This window comes from Oryctolagus cuniculus, chromosome 5, assembly GCF_964237555.1.
Source record: "Oryctolagus cuniculus chromosome 5, mOryCun1.1, whole genome shotgun sequence".
NCBI classification, from domain to species: Eukaryota; Metazoa; Chordata; class Mammalia; order Lagomorpha; family Leporidae; genus Oryctolagus; species Oryctolagus cuniculus.
In genome coordinates, this window is record NC_091436.1 from 111,069,463 (window position 1) to 111,083,835 (window position 14,373).

The window sequence follows — 14,373 nt, forward strand, 5'->3', positions numbered from 1 at the left end:
TGAACATAATAAGCATGTCTTTGTCATACCATAGATCCTTAATCTACTATACATTCCTTGTATACATTTCTCCACTTTGTCAAAGATGTCCCTTTATAGTTTGTCCAAACCAGGATCCAAACTCCACACAACATTTTTGGTTACTATGTCTAAAACATATTATGGTTTTGTTATTTGATTATTTTATCTGTAGTATTCTTCCTTTCACTTTTTCTTGACATTTGTTTATTGGAAAAAAATTACTTAATATTTTATATCAAGATTGTTACACTACTTTTACTTGTAAAACAAAAATATAACTCATTCGATGTTTGTTCAACCACTGTATAATGAACAATTACTATGTAGAGGACATTGTACTAGGCACTGAATGAAATTCTAAGATGGTTCCCACCTCCAAGATGTTACAAAATAGAGGAAGATGGTATCCACATGGCAGTAGAAGCTAATTATGTGGTAAAAATACTATAGTTTTAATTGTAAGCAAATGCATATAAAGATTATGCAGTGGTTTTTGAAGAGTTGGCAGGGGAGATGGATATATCGATAGGTTAGAGTGATCATAAATTAAGATCCAGCTAGGTTGGGAGACAAGTTAAAAGGAAAGTTAATTCGGTTATTCAAAAAGTTGAGGAAAAGCAAGACATAAACTTTAAGGTGTGGGGAAAGTGAGAAGTGTTATAAGAGATTTTAAGGGACTCTAGGGATTGTAGACAAATAATTCAGTGGCAGCAAACCTTTGTAAAGGAGATATGCCTAAGTGACAAGTAGAGAGCATGTTTGGGAGGATTTTGAACAACAGGCTAAATGTCTTGAACATTGTCCTCTAGAGCTGGAACTATGAACTTTATTAATTTTTCCACTTATGGAAGATTAGAAGTTACATAATCATAGATATTATATTAGTGAGCAAAACACATCTAATTTCGTAAGGGAACTTAAAATGTTTCTACATTCCAACAGCTATCATTTTCAAATATTTACAGCAAATTGGTGGAATAATTTAATGCTTAGTTTTGCCTAATAGCTAGATGCTCCACTTAGAGGAATGCAAAAATACAGAGCTGATTTAGCCAACCTCTACTACATAGCACAGAAGAGAGACCTTCATAAAACAAGGATTCTTCATATCACAGCGTCAAACAGCAAACACAACTCAACAAATTTAACATAGACAGAAGGTGATTCTGTTAAAAATATTCATCCTAATTATGTCAAATTCTACAATTTTGTGTATTTTGAAAATACAGTGAAGCTTGTAATATAAACTATGTTCTACCTAACAATTTTAAATATAATAATCAAAATTTCTATAATTTGATTGCCCTTTAATCTATCAGATTTTTAAAAATTTACCACCTCCCAAAGACGAATGTTATATAACTCCTGAACAAAGTTCATACTTACTTGTTTTTCTATCTTGAGCTCAGCCACTTTCTCAATAGGTTCTCTTCTGAAATGCTTTCTTCTTCTCAACCTAATAACAGCCCTCATAACCTGTATGGATTTTTCTTGTTTGCCACCACTAGAAGCTGTAGTGAATAACAACAATCCAGGGCCGGCGCCGCGGCTCACTAGGCTAATCCTCCGCCTTGCGGCGCCGGCACACCGGGTTCTAGTCCCGGTTGGGGCGCCAGATTCTGTCCCGGTTGCCCCTCTTCCAGGCCAGCTCTCTGCTGTGGCCAGGGAGTGCAATGGAGGATGGCCCAGGTGCTTGGGCCCTGCACCCCATGGGAGACCAGGAAAAGCACCTGGCTCCTGGCTCCTGCCATCGGATCAGTGCAGTGCGCCGGCCGCAGCGGCCATTGGAGGGTGAACCAACGGCAAAGGAAGACCTTTCTCCCTGTCTCTCTCACTGTCCACTCAACAAAAAAAAACAAACAAAAAAAAAACAAACACAATCCATACAAGATGTTCCATTTATTTAATACAGTGGTTCAAAATTACAAGTGATTTTTCACTCAGTCCCCAGGACACATTTGGCAATATCTGTGGACATCTTATTAGTAGAGGTCAAGGATGCTGCTAAATGTTCTATGATGTATAGGGTGGGTTCCTATCATTCAAAATAATCTAACCAGAAAGCCAAGAGTGCTGCTGTTGGGGAACCTGAACCCAATCCAGCGTTACACCTCTCTTTCAATCTTGGCCATGATATTACTTCTCTGTGTAGGTCTTCAATTATATGTACTAGAGTAAAAGATTCTGGAATACTAGGATCACATTTTATACACGGTTTTATTCAGTCAAATGCCTAGCACAGAGTTTGATTATAAAATTAAGAAGAGGCATTTCTTAGTAAAAATGCCACTTGAACATGCAAATGAAATGAGTAAAGCATCATTTTGCCAATATTAATGTGTCAATTCTGGGCATGATTTGGCCATATGAGAAAGCCCATTTTAGGTATGGGATTCAGATAAGGACCCAATTTCACAGGAATTAGAGAACATACTTATGGGATATGTATTTCTCAGCACATGGTAAGAAAAGAAGAAAAGGAAAGATGGAAACATCTGCTTCTGTTTGATCTCCCTAAGTGTTGATTATTTGCTCATAATGGAGCTGACAGTTCATGATACAGCTGATTGGCAAATATGCCAGTTTTCCTGGGACTTCATGAAATAGAAAATTGTAAGTTATTTTGTTGAATGGTAAAGCCAAAGATGGTATTGTTCCCAAAAATAACTATCCAATGACACAGAACCTATGAATATAATCTTTTAAATAATCTTGTTTAAAAATATTCAATGTATATACCAGGGCCTGAGACAAAAAGGTGCTCGATATTCATTTGCTGAATGAAGATCTCTAAAACTAACATTTGTCCCCATATTAAGGTTCTTGCCACACAGACAGACCTTTCAAAGTTGCTCCATCTGTCCTGTACATTTTAAAAGTTTCAACCTAAGCTTTCTACCTCTCCATTTGCAACCGGGAATGTTCATGCGGTATATCATTCAGTTTATTGTGATATACTATATAATTTAAGAATCCTGCAACTCCATTTCAAGAACTAAAATGTATACTTAACTAAATTTACTCTTGGTTAGTAATCACACTGCTCTTTTCAGTAAATCTGAAAAGATTTACTATCCCTTTGAACACAAAAATCTCTTAATACAAACATGATAATGGTATTAAAATTAGAGAAAAAACAAGCAACTATCAGAGAGAAAGAGATTCAGGTCATCATTCCTCCTTAACACCTACATCTTTTTCTAGTCATGCTCAAGTCACCTGATTTACATCTAAGAAAGGGGTATTTTCTGAAACTCTAATCTTTTATTCCATTTTTACCAATGAGTTAATATATTTCTTTTAGAAATTCTTAAACTTGCATTATTTAGCTTACACTTAGATTATACTTATTACAAAATATATTGTAGTGCACTTTTTAGAAAATACAGATTAAATGAAATAATAAAAGCTCACCTAGTGAGTAGCAAATGAAAACCTAGGGAAATATACAGAGAAAACTTAATGTTGGGCACAGGAATTTAATTTTCTTAAATTAGAAAACCTAGTTTCATAATTAAGAAATTACAAATGGTAAAAGAATCAAGAGGTCTTCTTTTTCTGGTAGTTAGATAGAAAATAAATCACAATTGGAAGAAAGTTGAAAAAGAAGTTGTGCAATAATCTAGATGTTCATTTATCAAAGGCAATTTTAAGTATCCATAATATTAGTGACACTTCATTAGATATAAATTAATATTTACTTGAACTAGGGCAGTGACTATAGAATTTGAAACAAATTTATTGCATATTCATAAAATGATTAACTCTGGGCTGATTTTTTTCTTGAGGCTTTTATGGTTACTTTTTTATTTTTCAGATTATACTTACTTGAAACTGATTCATGGTGGTATTGGGGGTGCTTTCCTAAAATAAATTACATCAATAACCGTGAGAAAATAAAGCCAATACCTGCCAATCAACTGTTTGTTGGTCTATACCAAGATGACATTCTTTCTGAGTTAAACAGTGCCAGGGTCTAAACAGAAAGCTAGGAGAAAGGCAGTAAAGAGCAGTGTATCCCCTCTTAGTTTTATCAAAGACTGTTTCTGCAGGTCACCTAAGAACTGAAATCCATCCTGGTCCTGCATGAATGCTTTTAGTGACTCATGAACATGTTCACTAAAAGAAATGAATGAGGGGACAGGCATTCTGGTACAGGGAGTTAAGTTCCCGCCTACAGCACCAGCATCCCATATGGGCATGGGTTCAAGCCCCAGCTGCACTACTTCCTATCCTTTTCTCTGTTAATGTGTCTGGAAAAGCATCAGAGGATGGCTCAAGTGCTTGGGCCCCTGCACTCACATGGGAGACCGGGAAGAAGCTCCTGGCTTCTTCTACTCCTCCAGCCATTTGGGGAGTAAACCAGCAGATGGAAGATCTCTTTCTCAGCCCCTGCACCCACATGGGAGACATGGAAGAAGCTCCTGGTTCTTGACTTTGGTCTGACCTAGCCCTGGCCGTTGCATCCATTTGGGGAATGAACCAGTAGATGGAAGACTTCTTTGTCTCTGTCTCTGCCTTTTGAATAAATAATAAAATAAAGGTTTCTTTATAAAAAAAAGAAAAAGAAATGAACAAAATCAAATTGCCACTATTATTGATCATTTCTACCACGTGGCTTTAGACTGAAAGTGATTTTCAAGGGTTCCAAAAGCTATTTCTAAGTTTTTCCCTTAATGTGATGTGCAGCATTTAGACACAAGTCAATCTAGCCACATCTTTTCTGTTCCACCAGACCACTGGAAATGATTGTTAATAACTAAAGGAACTACATTTGAAAGCCTGCCTTCTATATAATTTTATGTTTATATTAAAATAAATAAAATCAAAATACCTAGATCATTAACAAAAGCAAAAACAAAAAAACCTTCATAAAAGTCCCCAACTCTGACTTTGACTTAATGCATGGATCAATGTGAAACCTGGAAATGTGGTTAAGAAATGAAATCACTCATCATTTTCCTAGTTTGTCAATGAATGTGCACAACTTAGAATTTTTAAAGTAATATTAATTACAATATTAGTCACAATGACATTCTATTTTGGAATTTTATGAAACTATTAAAAGATATAAATGAGTTTTATTTTATCTAAGTCCCTTTTGGAAGGACTTTGAGAAATTTAATCAGTAAACGTTACTGGTCTATTTTAAACACTTGAGTAACAAGGGGATCCCAATTTTTACATTTCCAAATACTCTTTTGTTTAAAAAAAGATTTATTTATTTGAAAATCAGAGTTACAGAGAGAGAGGACAGAGGCTAAGAGGAGGGGGGGTCTTCCATCCACTGGTTCACTCCCCAATTGACTGCAATGGCTGGAGCTGTGCCGATCTATAGCCAGGAGGCAGTAGCTTCTTCCGGGTCTCCCACACAGGGGCCCAAGGACTTGCGCCATCTTCTACTGCTTTCCCAGGCCATAGCAGAGAACTGGATCAGAAGTGGAGCAGCCGGGACTAGAACCGGCACCCATAAGGTATGCCGGCGCTTCAGGCCAGGGTGTTAACCCACTGTGCCACAGCGCTGGCCCCCCAAATATGCTTTTTATATAAAGATTGCTCATGGACTGTAGCATCTGCTTCCTAATTCTTGCATGTGACAAATATTTATTGATAGAACTATTATACATTGAATATAATACAAGGAACTTCCCATGTACGAATATGCAAAATAAATTTTCCATTTTTCAAGGGAACTTGTACATTGAGAAAAATATAAAAAGTACTACTATAGAAATAAATTGCTTAGGAGACTACCTAAGCTAGAGAGAGGGATTTTGTATTACAATGCTATTTATTCTCTTACCAGTATATTTAAAACTCCAACAAAAACCTTAGAAGTTTCCTATGAAAGATGGCAATGTGAATGTGACATCTATGAACTATTCCACAGTATGTAAAAGGCCTGAAGGGATCTACAGTAACAACTATTTTCTTTTATATAAATTCATCATATGTTTCCCACATTTTGACATTCCTATAAAATCTTTTTAAATGTAACACATTTTATTTTGGGGAACTGTCTCTCCGAGACAAAATTCTTACGTGTTCCCTCCTCTATTTCTTCCCTGTTTTTCCCCTAAATCAGTCTAGAAGAGGCTTTTTTTTCTTTTGCTGGTAAATATGATTTATCTGCTTTGGGAGGAAAAAAAAGAAACACTGAAAAATCTGTGGTACATTTTCTGCTCCAGTAAAGTCACACTTTGTCAAATTCTGAATATATTAAGTCTTTGTAGAATTCTGTTTTTCTCAAATACTAGGTTGGTATACTGGATATCAATGGGTAATTTATTTTGTTATAAGTAAACTGTTACTCAGGGTTTTTTTTCTTCTTTTTTTAAACTTCAAATCACAAAGGCTTCAAAAAAGGAATCAGAGATTAGGATGCTTAAGGAGAACATTGGATTTCATGTATATTTGTGCAATTGTACACTACCCTTCAGGTATGGAGATAATTATTGTGACCTAAGAACTATAGAATATCTGCTTTGTTAATATTACGTGGCAGTGATAAATTTGAGGTGATCCATCCTTGGGAAAAAATGTACAAATCACTGACAGAAAGTAGCTTCTACCAATAAAAAGAACAAATTTTACTATCTTCATAGGGACTGCCTCTAATGCATAGGCACTAACAACTCTTCATACAAAGTAGAACATATGTCTAAACAATAATGCCATTCACAACCAATTGCCTAAAAGTTAATTTTATCTGAACTTTCATTTTGAATTCTAAGTTATTTTTCAAAATTGTCTATGCTATAACCTTTGTTAAGATGAACTAATGACATTCTATAGAACTTCTCAACTAAAAGAGTAAAATATGATACATGCACATTCTAATTCAAATAGTATTTCTGTTCTAGTTAAGCACCTAGCTATAGTTCCTAGAATATAAACATTCATTAAGAATTTTGTTCCTCATGTTCTCATGACATTTATTATGATAAATTACTCTAAGTTGGCTAAATTCTTTTTTTTTTTTTTTTTTTTTTTTTTTTTTTTTTTTGACAGGCAGAGTGGAGAGTGAGAGAGAGAGACAGAGAGAAAGGTCTTCCTTTGCCGTTGCTTCACCCTCCAATGGCTGCCGCGGACAGCGCACCGTGCTGATCCGATGGCAGGAGCCAGGTACTTATCCTGGTCTCCCATGGGGTGCAGGGCCCAAGCACTTGGGCCATCCTCCACTGCACTCCCTGGCCACAGCAGAGAGCTGGCCTGGAAGAGGGGCAACCAGGACAGAATCCAACGCCCTGACCGGGACTAGAACCCGGTGTGCCGGCGCCGCTAGGCGGAGGATCAGCTTAGTAAGCCGCGGCACCGGCCGCTAAATTCTTAATATGAGACATGGATCACTTTCTTATAAAGAGCATTTGGATTTAAAATATTTAGGTATATTAAAATTTATTTTAACTCAAATTTCTATTGGTCAAACTGAAATTATATGGTGCCAATCCATCTATATAGTCATTCCTATATAATTTTAGAATATTTTTATAATGTTGATAAAACAACACTGTTTTAACAGCACTGTTACACAAAGGAATATATGGGTATGTAAGTGTACATCAATACCTTCATCTTGGAACCAACTTTTGTGTTCTTCTCTGTTTACATCTATTTCCATGTCTCTTTCAAAACTTATATTTACATCAAGAGACGTTCATATAAAGTATCTGAACTATCAGTTGGGTGTTCTTGCTGACTGATTTATAGCATTTTCCCACTCTAATTTCAATCAAATAACCATTCCTGGAGGAAAACTACCTGAAGCAGAGAAATCACAGAATCTAGAATTATATTCTGGAAAGTTTTGCTTTCCCCATAACTACCTTCATAGATTCAAGTCTCCACTGCTCCATGCTTACTTTGCTAAAAATAAATTACTAACTTACCTCCCTGCCTCCATCCCCCTTCACCTAGTTATGCAATTGACTTAAATTTTAGAAGTATTTCTGCTGTATCATTGCTCCTATGTTAAAAACTTAAATCATCTCTCCCTTCTATCAAATCAGAATTTCATATTTCGACATTCAGTAACCAACATCCACTTTTCTTTGAATAGTACTAATATACTTACTTGTCACATCCCCATAACCCTTTACACAGACACATATATTTGATATTCAATCTTGCCTCATCAACTGCTTCTTTGAAAATATTTTCTTACCCTTTCCCCTTGGTACCCATCATAGCTCCAGTAAAACACATGTTAAACACTGTATTGTCACTTTTTGCTCTTTTGTCTGTGTTCTTCAATAGAATATTTTTCCAGTGGCAGAAATGTCATGTTCACTTTTATACTTCTGAATCTAACATTGTACATACATTAATATGTAATAAATTTGTGTAACATGATTGTTGAATGAATGACATATCTGGAATTAGGTATAATGTTTTTGTGGCTAGAATTTACGATGCTTCTCATCTTTCTAGATGAAATGGTGCCTTTCCCTTTACTCTTTCTTTATCCATTTCTGAAATTTAGAACAAATTTAACTCTTTTGGGTGGATGGAAGGTCAGATGTTCTTCGAAGAAAGTGAGAGATGTAACTTGAGAATCCCAAACCAAGACTAAAACGATTTCCTTCCAAAGCAATCTTACCTCTCACTAAGAAGTCTAAAAGGCTACAAAACCAAAAAGGATAAATGCAAAGAGTAAGTGGAAACCTAACTCAGAGTTTAGGCCTCAACTCAGGTACAAATATGCACCATCATGTCATCCTGGGACAGTTTATAACCTCCATATGTGGAGTCCAAACTACCCCCCCTCCCGGTGAAAGGATGAACTGTATTCCCAGCTCACCATTTTTTGGCACTATTACCTGGCCTATCTCTTCCCTGGCCCAATATCTGAGGACCCAGAAGACAGAAACACCGCTCCACTGGTAACTCTTCTATGGCTCCTCATTTCAAAATCTATTATGCTCTGCAAGCATGAACCACACTGTTGCCATAACAAAACTATTTTATATGAGAGATTTTCCAAGAAGCCTTTCTCAATCCATGCACATCTGGTTTGTTTTCAGGTACTTTCCTCCGAAGATAATCCTGTTCACTATGGAGGATGGAATTTCCAGTGCTTAGAGGTGGAGCATTCACCGGAAAGTGATAGTTTTCAGAACTGTATTTCAGAACCTATATTTTTGTCTACCTATAAAAAGTGTTCACTGGCTCGCTCTCAACATCAAATGGCCTTCACTTACCAGACTGTATCAGACATCTGCAAAATCTAAAATTAAACAAGTGTTTAAGATACGTACACATCTATATTTCTCTCTCCCAGTCTGATTTCTTATCAACTCAATATTATGTATACTAATTCAAGAGGCAAGAATAAGAAAAACTCATTGAATTGTCCATTTACCATGTTATTTTATAGACTGTGATATCAGTATATAATTTTGCTATCTCTTTAAATTGATGAGTTAATTAAAAAATTATGACAGAAATTTAAAATGTGTATTGACTCACAAGCCAGCAAATCATTGAAAATTCTATTTGAATGAAACCACTAACACTGGTGTAAGAATATAGCACTACAAGATTATATTTGACAAAGCAAGATCTGTAGAAATGTATTTCCATTGACAGTAAGTAAAAGTAATGTGGACTCTTACAAGGAAATATGAAGTTTATCAGATAAAGCTTAAGAGAGAAGTAAATTTTTGCTATTCACTTCATCTTTATTTTCAGACACATTCATCTTTATTCACAGATCTGATGCTCTTGCACCTTAAAATTCAACATTATAATTTCAGTTTTTCTGTATTATTATTGATCATTTAGGTCTGGAACACACAAACCTCTTTAAAACAAATGTAGACATTGTGTCCCAGAACCCATTTGCCCCAAATAATTAATAAAGTGCCTTCAGTCACTTCCAGGATTTGATCTTTCAAAAAAAGGTTATGTTTTCTTACTTAAAGGCCATTGCTACCCAAGGCATCTCTATTAAATGAATGCCCAAATTGTCTCTTTCTTGTTTAGTAAGAGAGGATTCTTGTTTTTCTTTTCTTTGCCACAAGACGAGAAACTTAAGATGCAATGCTTAGTCTTAAAATATATATAGATAATACAGAAAATAAGCCAACATAAGGATTGTAAAAATTTCCAAAATTATATGTTGCTCAGATAATGTTTGGAAACAGTGATAGTCACTTCATCATGCTTACCAGTCCATTTTTACTTGGTTCTGGAGTGAGAGGTGTGAGTCTGCATGATCTTTGGAGAGCCAAGCAACCAGAATTTGAATAATAAAAAATACGTAAAAAACCATACATGCCCTAAGAACAGCAAATAACTATCAGTTTCTGTGTAATAGTGGCTTCAAGGGGGCCAGCACCATGGCTTAGTGGATAAAGCCATCGCCTGCAGTGCCAGCCTACCATATGGGTGCTGGTTCATGTCCTAGCCGCTCTACTTCCAATCCAGCTCCCTGCTAATGTGCCTGGGAGAGCAGTAGATGGCCTAAATGCTTGGGCCCCTGCACCCATGTGGGAGACATGGAGTAAGCTCCTGGCTCCAGACTTCAGACGTGCCCAGCTCTAATTGTTGTGGCCATTTGGGGAATGAATTAGCAGATGGAAGATCTCTCTTTCTCTCTGCCTCTTCCTCTCTCTCCTCTTCTGTAACTCTGCCTCTCAAATAAAATAAATAAATCTTTAAAAAACACTATGCTGTGGTACCAAGCAGTACAATATGAACAATCCTATCCCCAAAATGTCAAAGACAATTAAATCATTGGGTTGATAAGAATACCTTCAGAATGAACAACTAAGGTATTTTCCTTGTCTTAATTTTTAGTGATCTAACTTGATTGGTTGTTCTGATTAGACAAAATAAAAGGACATCCATAACAAAACATAAGGTTATACACCCTTTATATATATTAGCTGTTGTGATCACAAATAATTATATTACACTTGCCTATTTTCAAAAGTTCATAGCATAGTTTTCAGAAGGATGGAAAACAATAAAATAAGTAAAATTGTAGGTACTTTGAGAGTTAAAGGGGTGCCAGCACTGTGGAGTAGTGGGTTAAACTGCTGTTTGTGGTACCAGAATCCCATATGTGCGCAGGGTTCATGTCCCAGCTGCTCTGTTTCTGACCCCACTCCTCCCTAATGGCCTGGGAATGCAGCGGAAGATGGCCTGAGTCCTTGGGCCCCTGCACTCACTTGGGAGACTTGGAAGAAGTTCCTGGCTCCTGACTTTGGCCTGACCCAACCCTGGCCTTTGCAGCTATTTGGGGAGTGAACCAGTGAGTGGAAGATCTCTTTCTCTCCATCTCTCACCTCTCTCTCGAACTCTGACTTTAAAGTAAATAAATAAATCTTTAAAAATAGAGTCAATGGAAAATGCATAGAAAACAAAAAATAAGCTATAAGAACGCAGAGGTGAAGGCAATTCCTGAGGAATGAGGAAGTTCAAAAAGACTCTCAGAAGAGATAAAGTTTACACAAGTGCACAAAGAAACCGTATTTTAGACATGCACATTTTTTCCATAGAATGGAGACTGATCCATATTGTTTGGCATTTTAAAAAAGAATAAGCAATTTTGTTTACAGCAAAAGATTCACTTATGAAAGCAAGAGAAAACAAGGTTAGAGAGATGAGTAGGGGCCAATGTTGGGAGAGCAGTAGAGGATGGGGAGGTTCTTGGGGCTATGAAATATGAAAAGGGTGACATTTATTCAAGAAATAAATTAGCATCTGCTACTTAAGAGATTTTATATGGGGACAAAACAGGCATCTCTGGAAAAGATATTAAAAGATATTTAAAACAGAGGGGAGAGCAAGAAAGATAAATCTGAGACATACAGAATAAATTTCAATGAAGATAGAACAGTTTACATAGTGTTGAAACATACCAACAAAAAAGAGTTACCATATGTGAAAGCAGACGGGAATTGAAGGGCGCGCATATGAGAGGTTTATGAAGGAAGCAGCAGCTGAACTGGGTGGCTGATAATGTAAGAAAGCAGAAAGCTCAGCAGACAAGACGGCTCTAGGAAAGGATTATGCTTTTGGTTTTAAAAGATGTGCAATGCAAACTTTATGCCAACAACTCAAGTTAGGGGTCAAACATCAAGGTTAAATGTAGGTTAAGGGTACAACCCCACAACACTTCCCTTGCTTCAGAGCCACAGAGTCTGGGGTTTCCAGGATACCCACACTATAAAGAGATACTCAGGCCGGTGTAACGGCTCACTAGGCTAATCCTCCACCTGCGGCGCCGGCACACCGGGTTCTAGTCCCAGTCGGGGCACCGGATTCTGTCCCAGTTGCTCCTCTTCCTGGCCAGCTCTCTGCTGTGGCCCGGGAGTGCAGTAGAGGATGGCCCAAGTGCTTGGGCCCTGCACCCGCATGGGAGACCAGGAGGAAGCATCTGGCTCCTGGCTTCGGATCAGCGCGGTGCGCCAGCCGCAGCGCGTGGCTGCAGCAGCCATTGAGGGGTGAACCAACGGAAAAAGGAAGACCTTTCTCTCTGTCTCTTTCTCTCACTGTTCACCAAGATCTGGATTTCTTCCAAATATGAAACTTCCATGTCCCTATGACATATCACTCTCTTAGCATACTGAAGTATCTTACAAACCAAAAAACTAAATTGACCATCATTGTTGAGAGTTTTTATTGAGGTTTTCATTACAATGATATGGGTCACAAAGTTGCGCTCTATCTTCAGCCCTGGGGCCATTGTGGTGGAGCAGCAAGTTAAGCTGCCACTTGGGACAATGGCATCCCATACCAGAGTGCTGGATCAAGTCCTGGCTACCCACTTCCAATCCAATATTCTGCTAATATACCCAAGAAGGCAGAAGATGGCCCACGTGCTTGCACCCCCGCCAGCCACATGGGAGACCAGGATGGAAATCCTGAGGGCTGGCTTTGGTCTGGCAGAGGCAACTGTTGCAGCCACTGGGGAGTGAACCAGCAGATGGAGGACTGATTGATTCTCATTCATGCATATTCATTCATTCATTCATTCTCTTTCAAATAGATAAAATCATTTTTAAAAAAGAATCTCCAACCTCTTACTCCTTTCTGCTACCCATAGTCAGCTGATATGTTTGATCAAGGTTTCTGGCATGGTCACTCCCAGTCCTTATTCACCTCCTTGGCATAAACAATCATCTTGTTGTCATAAACGCTGGTGTGACCTACTGGAACAACTCTAAGTAACAGTGATTTCTATAGCATGGACAATGTAAGGGTTCAGAAATTACCTCCCAAGTACCAGAGACAAAGACCAGACAGATTGATAATTATATAACAGATAAATGTGGGGTAATTCTAGGTGTTTCTGCTGGAAACCCAAGGAAATGACTGAAACTCTAAAACAGGCTGAAGAGAGAGAAGTGACTAGAGATGTGGCTTCTGTCACCAAGTGAAAGGTCCAGTATAGTTCAGCAAATGCTCCAGTTGTTTGATGGGGGGATATGCACAGGACAAGCTACACAAATATACACAGCATCTTTTTCTAAAGAAATCAACTCTCAGCTTCACATAAACATTAGCTTGAATAGAAGCAACTTTTCACCTCTTCTGTCTTAACCAGATGTCTAAAATACATATCATTTAAAGATGATGGGCCTGCATCACAGCTCACTAGGCTAATCCTCCGCCTTGAGGCGCTGGCACACGAGGTTCTAGTCCTGGTCAGGGTTCCGGATTCTGTCCTGGTTGCCCCTCTTCCAGGCCAGCTCTCTGCTGTGACCCGGGAGTGCAGTGGAGGATGGCCCAAGTGCTTGGGCCCTGCACCCCATGTGAGACCAGGATAAGTACCTGGCTCCTGCCATCAGATCAGCGCGGTGCGCCAGCCGCAGCGTGTTGGCTGCGGCGGCCATTGGAGGGTGAACCAACGGCAAAGGAAGACCTTTCTCTCCGTCTCTCTCACTGTCCACTCTGCCTGTCAAAAAAAAAAAAATGATGATGAAACAACCGCTAAACAAAGTATGATCTAAAAATTATGTAAATTCAAAGTTGCCACAGCAGTGACTTAGCTTATTCTTGTTAGACACATACAAATGTAATGGGGTCAGCTTGATTAATGGTCTCTGTGTTTTCAGCATTGTGTGCCAATGTGAACTTGTCTGTAATTACTGTGTTGACATGCTCTCATTTCAATTCATTGCCACAGACTACCATAGTTGTCAGCTAAGAAGACCAATCAACTCACCCTTTAAAACTCAACAATACCTACATATAATTTGCTTTGAAGATAATTTATTCCAAATTAAAAATACTGTATTTTTCTCTTATTCTGCAATAGTGGCATAGATGAAAATTATTCAAAATATTTTGCATCTACATTATTTACTTTTCAGCTTTTGAATGATCAGAGAGAGGCTCCAG

The 14,373-nt window shown here is 37.8% G+C and overlaps 1 protein-coding gene across 8 annotated transcripts in view; it reads left to right on the forward strand.

The window, feature by feature from the left end:
• The window catches only part of KHDRBS2 (KH RNA binding domain containing, signal transduction associated 2), a 702,022-nt gene extending 689,960 nt beyond the window's left edge, over positions 1–12,062 (forward strand). For 2 of the 8 annotated variants that reach the window (XR_011388994.1, XR_011388992.1), the window contains exons 17-19: positions 6,376–6,461; positions 8,504–8,673; positions 9,045–12,062. The gene's annotated coding sequence lies outside the window, so the exon portion shown is untranslated. The remainder of the gene's footprint in view (positions 1–6,375; positions 6,462–8,503; positions 8,674–9,044) is intronic. The other 6 variants (XR_011388993.1, XR_011388991.1, XR_011388997.1 and 3 more) reach the window with 6 other exon arrangements.
• The last annotated feature ends 2,311 nt before the right edge of the window (positions 12,063–14,373 follow it).